The sequence below is a fragment of the Vollenhovia emeryi genome, unplaced genomic scaffold, assembly GCF_000949405.1.
Source record: "Vollenhovia emeryi isolate VEMERY1.0 unplaced genomic scaffold, V.emery_V1.0 DF939130.1, whole genome shotgun sequence".
In the NCBI taxonomy this organism is placed as follows: domain Eukaryota; kingdom Metazoa; phylum Arthropoda; class Insecta; order Hymenoptera; family Formicidae; genus Vollenhovia; species Vollenhovia emeryi.
In genome coordinates this window covers 912,297-932,365 of record NW_011967236.1, presented here as the reverse complement: position 1 = coordinate 932,365, position 20,069 = coordinate 912,297, and the positions used below count along the sequence as shown (strand labels likewise).

The 20,069-nt window shown below is 42.6% G+C and overlaps 1 protein-coding gene across 5 annotated transcripts in view; it reads right to left on the bottom strand.

The window, feature by feature from the left end:
• LOC105568299 (RNA-binding protein Musashi homolog Rbp6) overlaps window positions 1-20,069 on the bottom strand; it is a 675,186-nt gene that overhangs the window by 413,605 nt on the left and 241,512 nt on the right. Inside the window, exon 1 of one of the 5 annotated variants that reach the window (XM_012023851.1) lies at window positions 9,603-9,643. The exons of the other annotated variants lie outside the window; for them this stretch is intronic. The gene's annotated coding sequence lies outside the window, so the exon portion shown is untranslated. Of the gene's footprint in view, window positions 1-9,602; window positions 9,644-20,069 lie in introns of those variants that run through there. 5 annotated transcript variants of the gene reach the window in all.

Below are 20,069 nucleotides of genomic sequence, written 5' to 3'. Positions count from 1 at the left end.
AATATTTTCCTTTCCGTGTACAATTAATTGAGTCTACTACGCACTTTATTATTTCGTCGAAGCAAAAATCAATCTGAAGAAACAATACATTTCACATTTCTCGCACCACAGTTAATAAAATCGCAAATAAAAGACACGGTTTACGAACGAAAAAAGACGAGACATGTGGAAATGTAAAAAAAATGAGAAAAATCTGTTCCACCAAATATATCGAAGTCTTTTGCTTATTTTTTACACTAACAAAGATCTTGTCAAGATCCGACGAGAGGGATTTTTACTTTTTATCTCCTCAGACGGGACGTGTCGGGTTTACGCCAGCGATTTTCCTACGTACTCATGCCAAGTGCTCCCATAAATACGCATCGTTCGAAGTCGTCTCCTCCCCGTCGCGGCGGAACATTTCTCCGCGATCTCGCCGGCACGCCGAGGCGCGCGACGAGCATAGAACTGAAATTCGCAGCTATCTGTCACTCTCATCACCGCCCACGTGCTAAGGGCGCCGACGCCTGCAAAAAGTCGACTCTCGTCTGGCGTCGACTCGCGCCCAACGCCGGCGTCCGGCGTCGTCAGGCCAGCGTGAAGTCCGGCGTTATCGCAAACAACGTCCAAATATCAGAGAGATCTCAAAAATCGGAGGAACAAGAGCGCACTTTCATGCATTTCCCTCGTAAAAGGTGCGGTTTTTCTTAGGACACGTAGATCTGATTGTTTCCAAGAATTTCGAAAAATAAGGACAATAACTTGAAAAAGTGACCCCAGAATGTATCCATTTCCTCTCACAATTCGCCCTTGTATTCATGCCATATAAAAAGCTACGATACTTTCCGCGTTCTCATATCTTTTAGAATCGTTCTTCTGGTGCTACAATTTTAATTTTCACAAATATTTTCACAAATCGTTAATTGAAATAATCCTTTCTTTCTTCTATAAACATTAAAACACTTTGGTATAAAATTTCTTCATATATGTGCATAGATATTAATTTTTTTTATTTATTGTTGAGTTTTATTAAATACATTTTATATAATTAATTACTATTAATATGGGAACATTTATATATAAAAAAAAACAAAACGGATTCTACTTCTGGCGAAGAACCCAGAGTTGGCACGACGCGTCTGTGTAATGAGCTTCGAATCTGTAGCATGTTGGATGTCATAATTAGAAATCGCGCGGGCGCCGTGCGAATATTAACGACGCAACCTACATATTAACCGCTGGCACTATCTGAAAAATGGGCAGGAATATCTCACGCCGGCCGCAACGTACAACGGGTGTGAGCGACGATTCGCGTGACGCGTGATCTCGTGCGAGACGAAGGCAGCGAGATAACATCTCCAAAGGACGAAAGTTAGAGACTTACGACATCCCGAAAATTAACATGTTATAAGGGTGGAAAGGTAGAACTATTGAGAACTATGGTTAGCGTTGGAAATAATTTAGAAAATTTCACTAATCAGTTTAATGTCGCAAGTAATTTACAATGCGATAAGTCGCGCTAATCCGGACGCGCGCTTTCCCCGATTTAGATTTAAACAAACTGCTATACGTAACGACAGCGCGAATTAAGGTTTTTGGAATATTTACCAACGTATTATAAGTTAATTGTTACCAGAATAAATCCATTGTAAAATGCGCTTCGTTAAACCTTTCAATACGTTAACTACTCGAGAGCGACGTGTTTAAGACTTTACTCCTCTTTGTATTTGTTATAAAATTCGTAAAATTTTGAAAAGGTCAGTATTAAAAATACGGAGCGTTTGGCGTAAACTTTACGTAAATGCGATGAAAATAGTAGCTGGACGGTTTAATCATAGACATGACCCAGTCGACGAGACACTTTATTTCCGGCCGATCGACGAACGCGGATCATTAAGATCCGGGGCGAGGCTTGCACATTGTGGATGTGCTGAAGTTTCTAATTATGACGGCCAGCTGGTTAGACACTCGCATCGTTGCATCCGAATTTCCCGGCGTCGCCGCCATTCGGTCACGCCCCATGTGGAACTTCGTGTTTCCTCATCCTGTCAAATGCGTCTCATAAGCGTAGCAGATGAGGGAAGTTCGCTTTTCGAGAACATGCTCCTGAACGTGAGCGGCTAGATAAATTATAGTCGACTAGCTGGGGACCAGCGACTTAGCGAGCGTTTCTCCTTTACGATCGATCAGTAAGATTCATTATTTTAATAAGGGAAATTTGTTGGCAAAATTGCGAAATATGAAGGCGGCTCTTTATAAATTTGTCTTGAATATTTTCTAGCTTAAGTTTGAACGTTCTATTTTTTTCAATCCTCTGAAATTGCAACAAGTTCGCGAAATTGGTTTTCGGACTCTTTCAAAATAAGAAAGTATCTCCATAATTTCTTCACGATATATTTTATAAAAGAAAACCAATGAACATTTACACATTTAATAAAAGTTCGAGCGTGCTTTTTCGTATAAAATCTAAGCAGCGAAAATCTTTATAATCCTTAAAAATTCTAGACTTACAAACGTATTGAAAATTTGCGAAAAAAAAATTATTGAACGACTTTGGACTGGCCGATGGTTCATTTAACTTGTTCCGACGTTTCAAGGAAATAAATCTATAAATTATCGGAGAACATTGCAGCCCAAAAGCATATATAACATACCGATTAACATAAAAAGTCAACCACGAACAGAGTGAGACAAATAATAATATTGAAAATTTCTCCAAATGATCGTCAGTTCGACGAGTACTTTTACCACCTTATGCGATAAAATGAAAGCTTACGCGAGTCCAGTATCGGCTCGAGTAAAATTGTAATCTCAGGCAATTAAACGAGGAACGCGAAGTTAAATGAACATACGCTCTACGATATAACCGGCATTAGCCTGGAACTCTGCTCTGATCCACGCGTTACCGTTCTCGGCGTAACGAGGCGGTCGCTTAACGCAGCGCTTTTTGCGCTCGCAGTATCCGCGCTTAGCGGAGCGTATCCACGGCTACTTGTTGACCGTGTTCCTGGGCAGGGTAACCGCCGCGCTGCCAGAACGTCGTCCGGCCGGCCGGGCAGTGAATTATCGTCCGGCTGTACCGGAGGTCCGCCGCTATCTCGCGCGCGAATCTGCGAAATTTATTGCCCGTAGCCGCGAATGATACGTAATTATGCCTCTTTACTTTACGTACCTACCTACGTCCAACTCCCGCGATCGTGACAAAATTACTGGTCCCCTTTGTGCCGCCCGTGTTCCCGTATCGCTCAGCGACCCGCCGCGTCTGCCGTCGCTTCGCATCTTTTTGCCGGCGCGTGAGATATTTATCTTTTCATTCGCGCGCTGCTTCCCCGATACGACGAAATTTTATCCTCCCGAAAAGATCTTTGAGATTGCGGGCGAATTATTCGCGAGAGGGGCTTACCCGACTGATACGATTAGCGACTTAAGAGAGTTAGCAAGAGTTTATGAATTAAACGCGATCGAAAGTGAAGGGGTTCTACGAGTATGATCGGACAATAACGTTTTGTTCCGCAGGTATTTCATAGAAATTTCACTCGCATCTTAGCTGCGAGGCTACGCGATAAAAAAAATCGAAAATTTATCGACAACACGACGATATTTGCGCGATTAGGCAGACGTACAACTTCCCAGCTGATAAGTCAACGCTGGGACGTCCATAATTGGCCCGAAATACCTTGTACATCTTTCCAACTAGCAAGTCGACACCAGAACGTTCATAATTGCCCCGAAGAAAACCCAGGAGGGACATTACGGCAATCGATGCCGTTTAAAGTATATCACCTCGAAATCGCGCTCCTGGGATTTCCAGGAGCCGCGCGTTCGGTCCTCTTATAAATTTATGCGAGCCTGCCAAGCGAGCGGGCTGCATCCGGCGTAATTCTGGCGGCGATTTTAAGAATGGTTCGAGCTTCCTGAATTTAACCCGGGATTAAATCGACGCGGGGACTCATTGTACGTTCCTTATCGCACCAGAACCAGGCACGGCGGAACTCGCTCGACTAAAGTGCAATAAAACCAATTAGACGCGGCGCGAGAAACGGGAGCCATCCTCCCTTCCGAGTGTGTGAAAGAAGTCCGGGAAGACATGGGCGCGGTATAAGAAAGTCGTTTGCCACTGGCAAGACGCCAAATCAATTTAAAAGTTCATACTGCGCGTTGACGCGCTTGGGTGAAGAAGCGCGTAGACGATGTTCCTAAAAGAAGCGCAAAGAGCCGAACTTCACAGACGAGCGCAACCTATTTTTAGCAAAAATTTAAACATAGATTGATTATCGAGATACCTAGTTGAGATTTTCAAATTTCTAACAACTCGAATGTGATCCGTAAACACATTTCAATATTTCTTCACACCTGGCATGGCTGTCTTGCCTTGATTATTGCAATAATTATGAGAAGGAGAAGCCGTAATTTCACCTTTACTCTCTTCATTTAAAAAATTGCGATAAACAATCAATTTAACTGGAATTTAATTTAATTATTTAATAAATGTGGCCAGCTGAGGTCGATTGAAATTTGAAATTCTATTATTATTAATACTGACAATCTGAAGCAACATACTTGTTCTCTTACTTCATTTTTTTTTCGCAATAAGTCCTGTATTTGCATCATGAGTAAAACTCGTGGATTTATCGACGAATCGTTATCGCCGATCGGACGGCGTAATGACAAACGGAAAGGGCCAGTGCCAGAAACGATAGGCGTAGGAACCGACCGAGCCGAGAAGGTACAGGCCGGAACAATTAAACTCACTTCATAATTTCTCAGTGGCGGGTGCTCGAGCTTAATGAGAAATGCGCGTTCACCCTGAAACGGATCGATCCGTGAAACTCGTTCGCTGGCGAGGCGAAAACGCCCGTTCGCGTGCGAAACGAAGGCGAAAGAGATAGATCGTCAAGCATGGATAGTCTTTCTCCCCAGTCTTCCTCCCGGGCGGAGGAGACAAGCCTGTACGGGCGATCGCCGACTGTCAAAAGTTGCCGGTGCGGCTTCGCAACCGGGGAACAGCATCGAGCGGTTCCCGATCGGAAAACTTTCGTTCCGTGCCGGGCGAAACAATTTCGCCGTCCAACATTGCCAGGCTAAATAGCCAGCTTGTTTTCGTCTTTTAATGAGAAAACGCGCGCCGGGAGTTGGAAACGCGACGTCACGCTCGCGATCCTCCCCCATTAATTTCGCCAAACAAGTTGTCGAGATCGAAAAGAGTGATCGAATTTGACGTACAATGAATGCAAAAGGAGTGGAGGATAATTAATGCGTACGGGGAAAAATTCGAACGCTGCAAAAGTTCGAATAACAAAAGGAGAAAGTGGAGATCTCTCCTTGATGCAGAATCAATAATTCCCGAACTGAGAGGATTTCTTTAAAAAAAAAAGAAGAAGAAGACGTAGGCTTTAATAAATTGCTAAACACAATTTGTAAGTGATAAATTATGTGCCTTGATTACAGTACGCATTTCGCGATCGTAATGTAGTCAATAAGAAGAACTCGTTGAACAAAGTTTGAAATTAGCATCGATAGCAACACCAATCGAACATTGCTCGGCTTACGGCCGCTAGACGCTAATGACGAATAATTCTCTCAATTCTTCTTTCGAGCGAGACGCGGACGAGATAAAAGCTTCGTTAACCAATGTTCCGAGCTCAATCGTACTCCCCCGAACTTTCCGGAGTATAGGACTTCGCTAACATGCCGACGAGAGTTCCGCGTCATCGATCGTCACGAAAGCAGCAAAGTTTTGAGCATCAAGTTTTAAGTAGCCGCACCGGCTAGTAGACGGCAATCGTGCAGCTCCTGGCTGCATCTCTGAGAAAAGAGGAATCGTGAGGAGTTGCCGAGTGGCCATTGTTCTTGGAGGTAATTTACATGGCCATTTTTTTGGCTCGACTACCGCGACGATCTTCAGCCAAGCGAGAGTAAGGAGGAAGGCGTGTGAGAAGGAACAAAATTGGGAGAGAGAAAAACTGAAGAAGAAATAGAGTAAAGCGAAGACAGGTAGAGAGGGAGAACGAGAGAGAGAGAGATGCATCGAGATACGAGAAGAGAGATTGCCGAAGGGAGCGAAGTTAGAACAACAAGTCCACCCAACCAACCAACCAACAAACCAGCCGTGCAGCCAACCAGACAGCCTCCCTGCCACCTAGTTGATTCGCTAACTGTGCAGCTTGCATGGGGCTAAGTTTACCTTGCAAAACTTTCGCGTGTCGCGAGAAGCTTGTTCGCTGCAAAATTCGAATTCGACGTTCCATCATGGCGCTATGGTCCTCGACATGGATGCTAAAGCACGGTACAACGTGCTACTTGTCGCTTACATTGTAATAGTTATCGCTAAACAGCATAACATTAACTATTTATGAAACCAGACATAAGCTTGTAACGATAAACTTTCGTACGTAAGCGTCTGATATATTTTTTGTGCTCAATCGGTGGTTGTACAATTTAAAATACTTCATACACAGGTAGCTTCAGAATTTACAAGTCAACTTACATTATTAAATAAGAGCTTTCGGCAAATAATTGATTTTCGTAATAATATTTTTCAGAAGATAATTAATGTAATTAAAACTCGGTTACAATTTGCTTGGGATGAAATTCACACCTCGACAATTTCTTGTTATTTATATTATTGCGCTTGCTAAGTACGTACAAGCTTCCTATTCAAATATAAAGAAGACGTAAATTAATCGCGATTAGCATCGACTAACGCCGTCTAAAAGCGAATCTGAGCTGACGCATTCTCAATGGGAACGATAAGAGAGGACTACCACGAAGGGCCGTTTCCATTGGCGCGCAACATCCGTGATAGCATCGGCTTGCAAGTTCCGGCCAAGACTAAGGCAGCCGCCCACCCACACCGGATCGACGCATGCATCGGTGTTGTTGAAGCTCGCGGTGCATAGGAGCAGCATAGCCACGCAAGCAACATGGTAATAAAGTTTATTGCGAGAATGCATTAAATCGAATACGTTACACATCCAGCGCACCAGCTGCGGAGGGTGTGAGGTAGGTTGAGTATTCAGAGCCCAATAAACCCAACCTGGTGTACTCGGGAGTTAACGCAACCCGGCTTCAGCTCTAAGCACACGCCAAGCCGCGTGTCTCGCAGCAATCCCACTTCCTTCACCTATCGTTCCCGTCTTCTTCGCTCGGTAGCCTCTTTAAGAGCCTTTGCACCCTTATGTGGGTTCAATAAGAACGCTACGCTTAGTTTTCCGCACGATAAATTAATTGAGATATAAATAAATATAAATATAATAAATAACAACAATTATAAATAACGTGTGCGCGCAGCGTTGGTCGGATTCAATTGAAAATTAATTTGTGAAATTATCCTAAAACAAAGTAACGACAGCACAAACTCTTTCGCTCGGTCTAGAATTTTATATCGAGCCTGTCGCGTACGCAACTAAAAGTTTAAAATCTTATAGAGTCTTGAAAAGGATCTGTGAAATGGAAGTCACGGGGTATAATAAAAAAACAATAGCTCAGCTCTTTCGTTAATAATCAATTCAAAGACAAATGTGGATTACTTAAATTATACCAAGTATTGGAAAATCGTGTACAATTGTCACGTCTGCGATGGAGAAATGTTAACGTCGTTTGAAACGACATAAAGATATCTCGCGGTGCGGGCATAGACATTGCAACGCGCTCATCTGCGTCCTCGAGCGCAATGCCAAGCGGTCTTGAGAATTTGGAGGAACGTCCGCGAATCCCGCTGACAAATCGCCGCGAGTCGCGAGTCGAAGTCACAACCGGATAAGAGCGGCGTCTATCTCCAAATATAGCGATAACCCCTCGGAAGGGGTGGCACACAACCCCCCCGATGGTGGATCAGGCGCGACGGTGGATATATCGAGCAAGATTCCCGCGACACGAGAATTCGAAAGACGGAATTCGCGAGGCGGCAGAGTTCGCGGAGGGCGCGGCGGCGGAAAAAGGAATGGGAATGGCGGATATGTGTGAGAAGCACGGCGCGCTCTCGGTGCCGTCGGGGTAGATGTAGTTAGGTACTATGTCGGGGCATAATAGAATAGATAGCGGATAGGCGGAAGGCCGGGGCCCGCCGCTGCTTCGGGAATACTTTACCGAGCGTATAAACGCTATTTATGGCTGCATAAACCAGCGATAGGGGATATATAATACAGTCACACACCTACGTTCCAACCCTCTCCGCCTCCTAACTCGAGGTCTCTCTTTCGCTCCCTCTGTCTCTCTCTCTCCTCCCCGTTCTTCACGCTGCGCGGCGTATCTACGTGTATCTACGAAGAACGATCGACAACACCCCCTTCTCTTCGCTTCGCCGCACCACATCCCCGTCGGCCTGCATTGATTTGCATGAGATTTCGACCCGAGTTCCTTCTTATAAATCTACCTCCCCATCTCCCTCGCCGACCGCGCCGAAAGGAAAGGTATTGACTCCCCTCGGCCTTTCCCTCCTGCCCCTTCCTCGTCGCCGCGAAGACGATGCATACAGAAAATTCGCGTGCCGAGAGGAAATTCGCGGGTTCTCCCCGGGAATCGAGAAACGATCGAGCGATTTTTCGAGCCGCGAAAGAAAGCAATTAGTTAAGAATATAAACGACTCTGATATTTCATTCTTCGCGGAGAGATAAAAAAGAATGGAGTGTGAACCCGCGGCATTGGGGAAAAGCTGAATATAGAACCAATAAAACTTTAAATTTATGAGATACGCAGACCTTATAAGAGCTCGAATTTGTGAAACATAAAGTCTAAATGTAGAATTTGCGAGACGTAGAACCCGTGAGATATAGGCCCTATGGAATCTAAAATTTCTAAGAGATAGAATCCATGAACTTGAGGATTTGTAAGACGTGAGAAACGTAAGTGATAAGTGAAATGCAGAATATGTGAAAAATAGAGATTCAGTGAAAAATTGGTAAAAACCAGTTGAACATTTGTAAAATGCAGCTGGCGAAAAGAAATCTGAGATTTATGTGGAATAAACTGTAGGCACTAGGCATATGAATACAACTGTGCGTAGCTTCGATTCCCTATTTATTTGTTTACCGAAAATCTTTATCGCTGACAATTTTAAGCAATCCGATCCGATTGCTCTAACACGCGGCGATAACAATCCAGTTAGCGGCGAGCCACCCGTTCATTGTGTGATACTTGGATTGACGGTTTGGGGCATTTTGCTAGCCAGTGCGAGCAAAGTTCCTTAATTTGGCACTTGACGCGTTTATAAACTTCCGGCTTCGATTTATTCCATGGACGAAATTATTCAAAACCACGACTCAGTGCCGATTCAGCGCCATTATAATACCTAATTAGCCGTTCGCGAGACTTGGGGTGCTGATCGACGATTCAGGGACCAGGTTCTCCAGCTTGGCAAACTTGCCCGGCACTGCCGGCTCGCTTTGGTGAATTAATTATTTCGCGTCACGCCTCGCTACGATGTTTATAAAGCGTTAGACGCCATCTTGCTGAAGCAACCTTCTGCTCTTAAATATGCGATTACGCGATCCACGGAGAGTCGCTTGTCCTCTTCGCGATCCTATCTCCTTGTCGTTATATTTATTTTAAAAGATCCGATTTATATTATGCCTGTATATAATTATTTTTACGACTAAAGAAATGCCGGGAATATTTTAACTTACGTGCGGGTATAGTGTCTCAAGATTTTGCTTTCCATGCTTACCTGAAACAGAAATTGCAATCTTGATATAAAAGGAGAAAAATCTTGATTAACATTTATGTATTGCATTAATATAATATCCATTGCAAAATTATGAACAATAAAAATGTTGTAGAGCGTAAAATATACAATTGCGTAATAACAAACCGACAAGAATATGGAAATAAGTTTTAATATGCAGTGCGTTCGCACGACAAATTTTAAATATTATACATGATGAATTGAGACCCTTTTTTAAAAGATTATCTTGAAATATAATATCACGTCACGCTGCACGGCACAATATCTTGTTCTCCACGGTGTTACCTATGAAATTCTACACCATTTTACGGTAAACAAATGAATCTATTTTCTCAGGAAGATTCTCGCGGAAACTGCGGTATGACAAAGTCACGGGCTATTGTTCGTTCGCACCGTGGCAGCGAGATAAAGGGACGGCGAAGTATAGTCCCCGGAATACCTTTTAATTACGTCGCCGCCATCGCAAGATCTCGCGGAAATATGCAGCGGTGGACGTTTTAATCTCACGGTCACTTAAAAACTCCTCGCATAGATCCCGTCGCTATCTCGACGGGCGGATCGGAACCGCATTCGGGAAGCGGAATAAAACCGCCCTACGAAATTTAATAAGTTCCTTCGACGAGGGTCGTAAGTTCCTTGCGAGGGCGGCGGAAACGAGTCCTTCGAGACCCGAGGGGTCGCTGAAACTAAAGGGCGACCCTTTATGTTTGCGCTAGACTGCAATTCACCGCCGGATTGCAGTTTGCCGCAGCAACTGATAAATCTCGAGAGTCAGTATTTCGCAAACGTCGCGCTACCATTTAATCAACCAAGAGTGAAATTCAATTCCGTTTCTTCGAATGATAAATCGAATCGCATATAAGATAATTGAAAAGGAGCAAATGAGACAGTAAATTATATTCCGCGATAATAATTAAACAAGACGTGTGAGTCAGGGAAAATCAATCGCGTTAAATCAACAAGAAATTGACTCTGAGACGAATTAAAGTCTTGTAATTTAAACGTTTAATTAGAAATTAGACGAGAATCTGCACTGCCTTTTCTCGCAAAAAGTACATTCAGTTAGACTTCTATAACCAAGATAGTTTTCGGAACTTTTTCCATTTTTAATAACGTGAAGATCAAAAGCGACGGCGTCGGGAAACAAAGTATACTTTTTTTTCATCAATCTCCTGCCTTTATGCAATATAAGGAATAGTTTTGTAGGTTTATTTGTCCCCCTATGAAATTTCCCCGAAAAACTCTTGCAGGAGCGCACTCCCAAATACTTGAAAACTTTGGAAACTTGGTAAACATTTCAATTACTTTACGCGAGAGAACTTTCGTCGGAGATTAAAAATCGGACGAAAATAACACAATACGACGCACGATAATGAGATGCGATATAAAATCACTATCTCGCCCTAGCAATGGCTGCACGTCGTCTGTTTAATCGCTTCTCCGGCTCTGAATTCGTTCCTAAGCCACGGCGAATCGCTCCCATTACGAGGATCCGCTTTTAAAACAATTGCCGACGCAATGAACGTCAGAGAAAAGAGCGAGAAGTAACTTTGGATTTCGGTATCGTCGCGCAAAAGAATCGCATGGTGTAAATTCTGGAGCGGGACAAAACGCGGTTGGCCATTTCGCGAGAGCGGAACCTAATCCTGCAGAGATACGTGACCAGAATTGCTCTTTGACCTTCCCGTGGTAGTCCAAACGGGACCAGCAGCTTAGCATTTTCCTTCCTTCCAATCATTTTATCTTCTCTATTTGCACGGCAGCGTTCGAGAGACTTTTCCATCGCATTGAATCAGACGACTAATAAGAATGATATTATCGTGTAATCTTCGAAGGCCATACCAAAATTCCATACAAGTAAAACACTTGTGCCGTATGAATGGTTTTATATTATAATTTACTCGAAACGATGTTCTTGTCGACAGTTAACATTTTGCATTAATATACTAATATACGCATGATGAGAAAGATTTGAGGCTTTACAAACTCACGCTAATAGAGCCTCTTTCATAAAAGTTTAACACGAAATTCTCACTTGATTCTTACACCGTAAAATCCCTTTATTTAATTCGGCGCTGATAATTTTCATTTCTTTCGACAATTAGACATTCTCCCTCGAAATTTTCTCACATTTTTCCCCGCGACGAAGAGCGGATGCCCCAGTTGCCCAGTTTGAAAGTAATACCATACTTCGAAAGAGATACGGAGGGTCAAAAATGTCTCTTCATATCTTAGCTTCCGTGTAATCCATTTCCGCCTTTCAAAACTTAAAACGAAGTTCAAAGCACAAAGACTCTGTGACGTTCCCGTCAACCAAAATAATTTGAGAACGGAACTCGGCGCGCTTAAATTTGGACGACTTCCAACGATATTATCGAAACTGACAGCAATGTTGAGTTAAATTTATTCTCCGCATGAGGGATTGGTAACATGGTCACCCTGAAGGGGAGGTCGCTAATGAGAGTATCGTAAATATCTTCATTACAGCAAAAATTATTAATCCAAACTTATTAGTGTCCTTATTATTTATCGCTTACTGTAAACGTCACAATCACTTTCGTTCAATTACATATCTCTTGCCAGAGATAACGCATATATTTCTCATCATTTATTCGCGATAGCAATAAATGAATAATAATTAATAAGACACGCAAATGACAAACTGTGCTCACAACGGGTCGTATACTCGCGGATATTCGTGAATTCACCAAGCTCCGTCGCTTTGCCGTCCTCCGCCCGCTGATAAATGTATTTTAAATGGGCGTTCGGGTTCCATTAACGTTAAACGCGAGCTACGCTGCACGCCAAAGTCAAGCGGACTAGAGATACTTTCGAGAAATCTTACGATAGCGGCGCAAATCCGGCATAATTCGCTGCTCGGGCGTTAATGGCGTTAGACCTGTCGGGACGGTAAGAGCCGCTCTCTGCCTCCCTCGCTTAACTTCGCTCAACAGCTATTCCCATTCATGCCAGTTCCATTAACTTACTATCGAAGAAATACGACGTCTTAAAAATGCGAGAGTCGCAAGTTTATTTCCGGCAACACATGATTTCATAAGCCTTCGATTCATTTCGGTTTTGAGACACGTTAACGTGGTCGCATTATCTCGCGCATGATATACGTTTATTCCCGCGGAAAATATTTTTACGTAGTAGCCCGGCAAACTTCTTGCCGAAAGCTCTTTTGTAGAAATATCCAACAATATAACTTTTACAATCCGATAAATATAATACAATCTATTTATTTAAATGTTCTAATATTTTTTAAAAGTTACAAATTCTTCTTCTTTGTATGCCGCTTGTTATCATTTTTCCATCATTACATTATGTTATTATTTACACTTTCCTTATTTTTCGAGTCTCTATTATCTCCTTTATTTCAAACTTTTCATTCTTCAAATTTTCTTTCATCCCGCTGGAGTTTATTATAAAATATGTTACGAGGATAGTTACTTGTTAGAAACGCTGGAAACAGAGTTTCTCCAGGATTATTTTAATTAAAGATACTTAATATTCCACGATTTACCCGAAATTAATATAATCCCGACATTCTGGAAGTAGCCTAATGTTATACCGAGTCAAGTCACGATATAACGTATATTAATGTCGTATCCCGCGGCGGAGGGGCAGAGGGGGAGAGAGAGAGGGAGAAAGTAAAAGTGGATAATCTATGGAGAATCTGGTGCAACGTTCCGAATATTAATTTTCGGTATGTCCCGACATTAGGCTTCCCCAGTTCCCATCTGGATATATACTTCGGCAAGAGGTCGTCGTTCTTGGCTCTGGACCAATCATCACGTCGTTGCTACCCGAATTGCGATAAGGTTTCTGACGATGAACGTATACCGAAATGTTGCCTGGAGTTATTCTCGACCGTCATTCCTTACTTCCGGGTGATGTCGGTAGACGGATTACACCTGTCAACCCGCGATCGTCTTGTCTCCGTTGAACTTCAAATACGGGGACGTGGAGAAACACAATTGCGTACTTTCGAAGCGCGTAACTTTATTGTTATAAATTAGGCCAGGGAACTTGTAGCCAACTCAACTGGCATACGTTCGAATCAAGCATCCACAGTTCATATGTATTTTTATAATGCGACTCTGTCTTATGGACGACGTTGACTAACTTAGCATAACTTGAAAAGGACCCAAAAAAAGGGTCGAATTTATTATTACAATGTATTTGCAAAGATACGAACCAGAAATTGGAGGAATTGTTTAAAAAATATTAAAACTGAAGAGCTTCTTCCGCTCCTTCGTATTTTCAAGAGAAGAGCTCTCTTCCATTAATTCGTTTCTTTAATCAAATTAGGATCATTCTGACGATAAAACTTCAGTGAGAATTCGATTGGGTGCTGTGCTTTTATTACCAGCGTTACGTCTCTCGGCACCTGACAATGAGATAAAAATTAATCGAAGTAAACCACACTTAGAGAATACAATAATTTAATAATAATCCACAAAGTTAACTTTCGATAAATAACCTACGGACGTATTAGATCGAACTAGAAAATTCTGATGGCGCATTTGGCAAAATTCCATGTCACGAATACATCAGTAAAAATAATTCCTTACTCCACGACGCATCTTTGCGCCTGTTCTTCTTGTTCGCTCATTCCATTCCCTTCCTCAGCGGTCTCCTAGTTAGGCGAGCACTCTAACTTAGCACTCTGATAAGTGCGCGACTTAATTGCAGTGAACCTGCTGCAACGCTTGAACTCAGTTTCACTTAATACGCGAATTCCAGCTTGATTTATTGATGGCCTCCGCCATGAGTATTCTAGGAGCGCCAAGGGAAGGAGATGGAACTCGGTTTATCACGTTGCACTCTCGTATCTCGCCTAAAATACACTTTTCAAAATAGTTAAGTTCTCGAGTGGTACTCAAAAGTAATACACAAGGGACACTGTGTAACCGTCATTCAATCAACACAAAGAACTTTTTAATTTTTCTGTTTCTATCAAATGAGCAAAGTTTGTGATCAGTTTATAATAAAATTTACAATATGACAAAATTCTTGCGATTAATGTAACAGCGTATCTTTTATAAGCGAAGCTTTTGCTAGATAACAATACTGCACTTGAATAGCAAGACTATTCGTATCGCGTAAATATTAATAAGGCTCGACTTGAAATAACAATTGCAATCCACACGGAACTCTCTAAATAAAAGTCACTCCTCCACGGCTCTCGAATTGTTGTAATTTCGTAATTTAACTTCTCTATCTTCCGGCAGTAAAAATCTTGGGAAGACAAGCCTCTTCCTCTCCCTCGTTCAAGAGCACTTTCTTAGTCTTGAAAAATACCATTATCCAGGGCCAATTCAGAGAATAACAATGAATTTCAATTAATGGCGGGGGAGCTCGCGCTAATCCTCGAACAATCGCTCCTCGGGCGCCGATCGCTCCGCGAACGATATCGCAGACTCGCCGAGTTCGGGCTAATTAAATTCCCGTAATATCATATCTGCCTTCCGCACACATGGCCCCCGCGGAAACTTCGATCTGCGAAAATATCGGAGAAGCGGCTCTCGAGACCGAGCGCGGGCTCGAGCGCTCGCGGAAGTGTCCGCCGAAAGTACTCAATCGGTTGGGCGAAACGTATTGCCAATTTCGGACGAGCTTGTAGACAGTGTCGACCGCGGCAGATCTACGGCGTGTAATTCGCCGGAAATTCGGCGGCACCATCTGCGCGATCCGAATGGAAATCGCGACGGTGTACGGAGCCTGAGCTATTTCGCGCCGCGGCGGCCGCATCGTTAAAGAATGTCGCTGAACAGCGATAAATATAGAGATCGGGCTGATAGTGATATGGCTTCGCGTCGTTCACGCGCGTCTGGCACTTGCGCACAATTCCATTTGCGCGGTCATCAATTGAATAATTCACTTGAAAGGGAACGAACGGCGAGAGTGGACGGAATATTAACGGAAAATATACTGTGCGCGCGTCCTCGCCTACTTTTCCGCGTCTCAATCTTATTTTCGAATCTAAAAGTGAAATTGTACCCTCGCAGATCTCGCGTCTTGACAAAGAGGCGCGTCGTCTTATACTTTCAGATATGATAAAAATCGAACGAGGTTTAAGAAAGTGTTTGAAGCGAACGAAAAAGTTTCGGCCCTCTCAAGATTCATGATTGCGTCCAGTATCCAGACGGCGATTTCTCTCGCCGTCGGTCGTTCATCCATCCACGAGGTCGTCGTTGACCTCGGTGGCTTCTCGGGACGGTCGCCGATGCCCAGTGCATCATTCTCTCGGGTTATAAATACGACGGTTCGAACGAAGCAACGAGCTTGCCGCGGATCAACGGCGGAAATAGACAAAGTGCATAGAGAGCGGAGAGGATAGGTGTAGAGAAAGGGACGGGAAAGGAGAATGAAAGGGTCACACCTGCCGGCGTCGCTCGTCTCATTGAGATCCTTATAACAGCTGCACCGGTCAATGAGCGGATTCGCGGTTCGTGTCGCGGTTCGGCCAATTGTACGAGCTGCTTAAAATTAGCGACGGTCGTGTCCGAGAGAACTCCTTGTCGTGAGTTCGTGTCGACGAGCGGCGGAGAAAGAGAAAATCGAGAGCGGTTCCTCGGCAAAATTGATCGGTCGGAATTGCAGTGGCGGCCAACTGCAGTCCGCGAACTCGCTTAACGACGAGCCCGCGATCGTAACTCCTCGCCGGGACGGGGATTACCGCGTTGCGGCGCCGCGCCGCGCCGCGCCGCGCCGCATCACGCGAGTCGACCCCGGAATAACGCCGGTAATACATATTAAGCACCCAAATAAATCAATAACGAGGCGAGTTTATCGAGACGCTTCCCCCGCGCTCGCCGATCGACGAGAACTTACGCCAGCGAAACGGGAATTTCAAGCGGGCTTATCGCGCCGGAAGATCACCGGCGATGATCACGTGAGGGTTCTAGAGCCTAAAGTTAAATACCAGGCGAAATGAATAAGGCTCGCGAAAATGGTAATGTTTACAAGGTTCAGCTTCTCGAATTTACTTGAGTAATTGAGAAAAAAAACTTTAGCTAATCGTGGTTTGCTAAAAATATTTTGCTGCCATAACTATTGTATAAATTTCTGCAGCACAGCAAACGGTTTGCTGTCGCACCTAACGTAATAGGCACAGTAGCAAAATATTTAGCTGTCACAAATATTAGCTGTCCATATCATGGTGTAAAGATACAAGGTGAAGCAATCTGGTGGATGCGCAGTGTCACCAAATCAGAAGTGGCCCTTCAAACTACCGAATTGACCAGTCAGAAATTTGCCCCGACCTTCAAACTGCAAATCATCGCTGAATGCGGGAAGAACCAATGAATAATTTGCCTCAAAAATTGGTCGCATGCGCAATGTTTCACCTTGTGTCTTTACACCATGTTCCATATTTTACAACCGAAGTTTAGTCGCCGCATGCAACTTTTAGCTACGGCAGCTACATTTTTCTCTGCGTGTACTATCTGCAGATACTGGTGGAATAAATAGGGACAATAAAAGTGAATGAATTTGAGAAACACAGATCAGTAAACTGCTATAACATATAATATGTAAATGTATAGTACGTAAAAATTGTCTCCTTTTTCAAATAAACAATTCCATGCACTTGTGCCTCGTAGATAAATCAAACAGTTCTAACAATTTCCCCCCTAAAATCCAAATTTTCGATTTATTATTTTTACAGCATTTTTCGATAATACTATTGCAGATTTAGTCATGCATATGGATGGTAGACTTTTGACGTGACAGACATTCAAGTAGTCTAGGATGCAAGTCCGCAACGAAGCGGGACGCGAAGCGAGACGCGAGCGGAGCGTGACGGACGGTGCAACGGCGTTGTATAAATGCAGCGTTGCTAATGTTAAATCGTCGACGTGGTAATTACATGCAAATAGCGTCGGCCACTGTTTAAACAGCGCCCGTGCACGGGGCGCGCCGTCGAAGCGCGCCTCATCCATATTTTTCGAAATGCTCTCACCCCCTCACGTGCATCGTCCGCGCGTGCAAAGCTGGCCCGTTATTAAGCACCGCTGAATGCACTCCGGCTATATCTCTCGCGAGCATCGCGTAAGCGAGGAAACGGGATCCATTAAAAAAAATTTGCGAAGGCGTCCCGTAAAGAAAACGCGATAGAAAAAGCTCTAATTACGGGAGCGTTCAGGAGCTGCAACCCTGCTACTGGAAACTGAACTTAATGTGTAAACGCGTATGCAACTTCTTTTTGTATCTCCATTTAAAGAAATACAAGCACGAATATGAATAATAGGATTTAATTTCTCAATCAACTTCAAGCGGGCTTTCATAAGACTTTTGTGTAAGTGGTAAACACAATTTAATGACGAAACTGCGCTCATTAATTACGAGAAGAAAAGTTAGTCTACATTTATGAAATGATACCTAGCTGGGCAAAAAATAACAGATTAGAGATCATATGCAAAACACATAAGCAAATATTATGTTGTTTACTGCAGCTTGTAGAATTTGCTAGAAAAGCTAGAAATAGGAAATTGATGCAGGCAGCCTGCTAAATTCGGTAAATTTGTGTGTTCTATCGCAAAGGTTGGGTGAATTTCTCTTTTTGACCACCGAAAGAGATAATCTATGTAGGTTTAGAACAAATTTGCGATTTGCGTTAGCGAATCTTTCCTTGTTAATGAAAAACATTTACATTTTGTACGCGTATAAATATGATTTCGTATAATTTAGGTATATTAAACCACTCACATACAAGTTAAGATTCTGACGAATGCGATGGCAATTTTTCGTCGATGAGAGCCAGGGGACTGGGATAAAACAGCCGTGAGTAATTAACACGCTGAACGCCAGATCTAAATTTCGACATCGTCTGACCGGTGCCAGAAGTATTTTGAGAGACCTTAATTGTCTTCATTTTAATTAATAGAGTCGCTCATAAACGATCTACGGAGAAATTCAGCCGAATTGAAATTTTAATGACGCAACGAAGGGACCAAGGACTCACTTTTCCAAGCTAACTTCTTTCGAAAACAGAAAAATTTTGACATAAAAAATATTTTTATAACTAAAATTTAATTCGGACTTTTTTAAAGATATAACTCAAATACAAACGTAAACGCCATTTAGGTTCTCGCAAGCCGGGGGTAGCCAATTAAATTAATATGTGAATTCATATACCGTATTTTTTTCCAACCTATCCTGCGCGTGGAGCATTTTAAATAATTAGAAAAGTCGTTCAGCGATTTTATAACACGTGAATTCAGTGCCTATAATGATTGCACCTAACGAAAACCTGTGTTATATGTCCGGAAGTAACGGCGCGCGCAGGATAGGTTGGAAAAAATACGGTATATGAATTCACATATTAATTTAATTGGCTGCCCCCCCAGCCTGCCAGGACCTAAATGGCGTTTACGTTTATATTTGAGTGATATTTTTATATATTTTCATTAATCCTTATTTGGTATGTGTGTTTCAAACTGCTGAATTTCAAGACAAAGGTTTCTTAAGTCCTGCATTAGCTGTACACCCGCAGAAAAAATTTCCGCATGCTATTACACTTGAATGCATCATAAAATAGGATCGATATAGCGCCAATCATATTTATTATAGAGAAAGGTATAGTTTAATCTTAAATGAAAAATTCTAAAATCTAGAATAAAATGATGGTATGTGTCGTCTTTTATCGAGTGGTGGCCACCTTCGTGCATTGTAAGATGGAGGGTAAAATTTATTCTAAACGCCAGAATGTATAAACTGACATTTATATAAGTTACTCTTGTCTCAATATAGTAAGACAATCTTTTTTAATTGCCAACTTCGTGCGTCGTAAGATGGTGGGAAAGTTTATTCTAAACGCAGGAATATGTAACCTGGCATTTATATAAGTTACTCTTGTCTCAATATAGTAAGTCAATCTTTTTTAATTCGATAGAGGCGAATAAGAATTATTGATTTTATTTTGACATTGTCTTATTTTTATACTAAATGAGGTTGTGAGAAATATAAATGCCTCGAGAATATTTTTTTGTCTCAAAGACAGAAATCCTTTCTAAGGGTGTACTTGAAATTTATTTCGTACATCAATGTAAAGGTATTATTATCAACCGCACGTAATAAACGTACGCGTAATTTTTTTATATTCATTAATAAAAGCAATTAACTCTTAGCCGCATCTTAGATGTAAATCTTAAATCCTGCCTGTTTCTATCGCTCGCGCGGTACTTCTCGCGGTTAATAAGCGTTTCCTCGTAATTTCTCAATCCACGCCTACACTTCCACTGTAATTATTTCTGTCGGCTTCTTACGTGTCTTTTGCGGCACGCCGACTTCCATTTACGTCGATCTTGAGTACCGCCGCAAGGCCACGAATCTATATATCGACCCTCAATTGTTGAAGTTTCACGTAACCTTCGACAATTTTACGAAACTTTGTAATGTG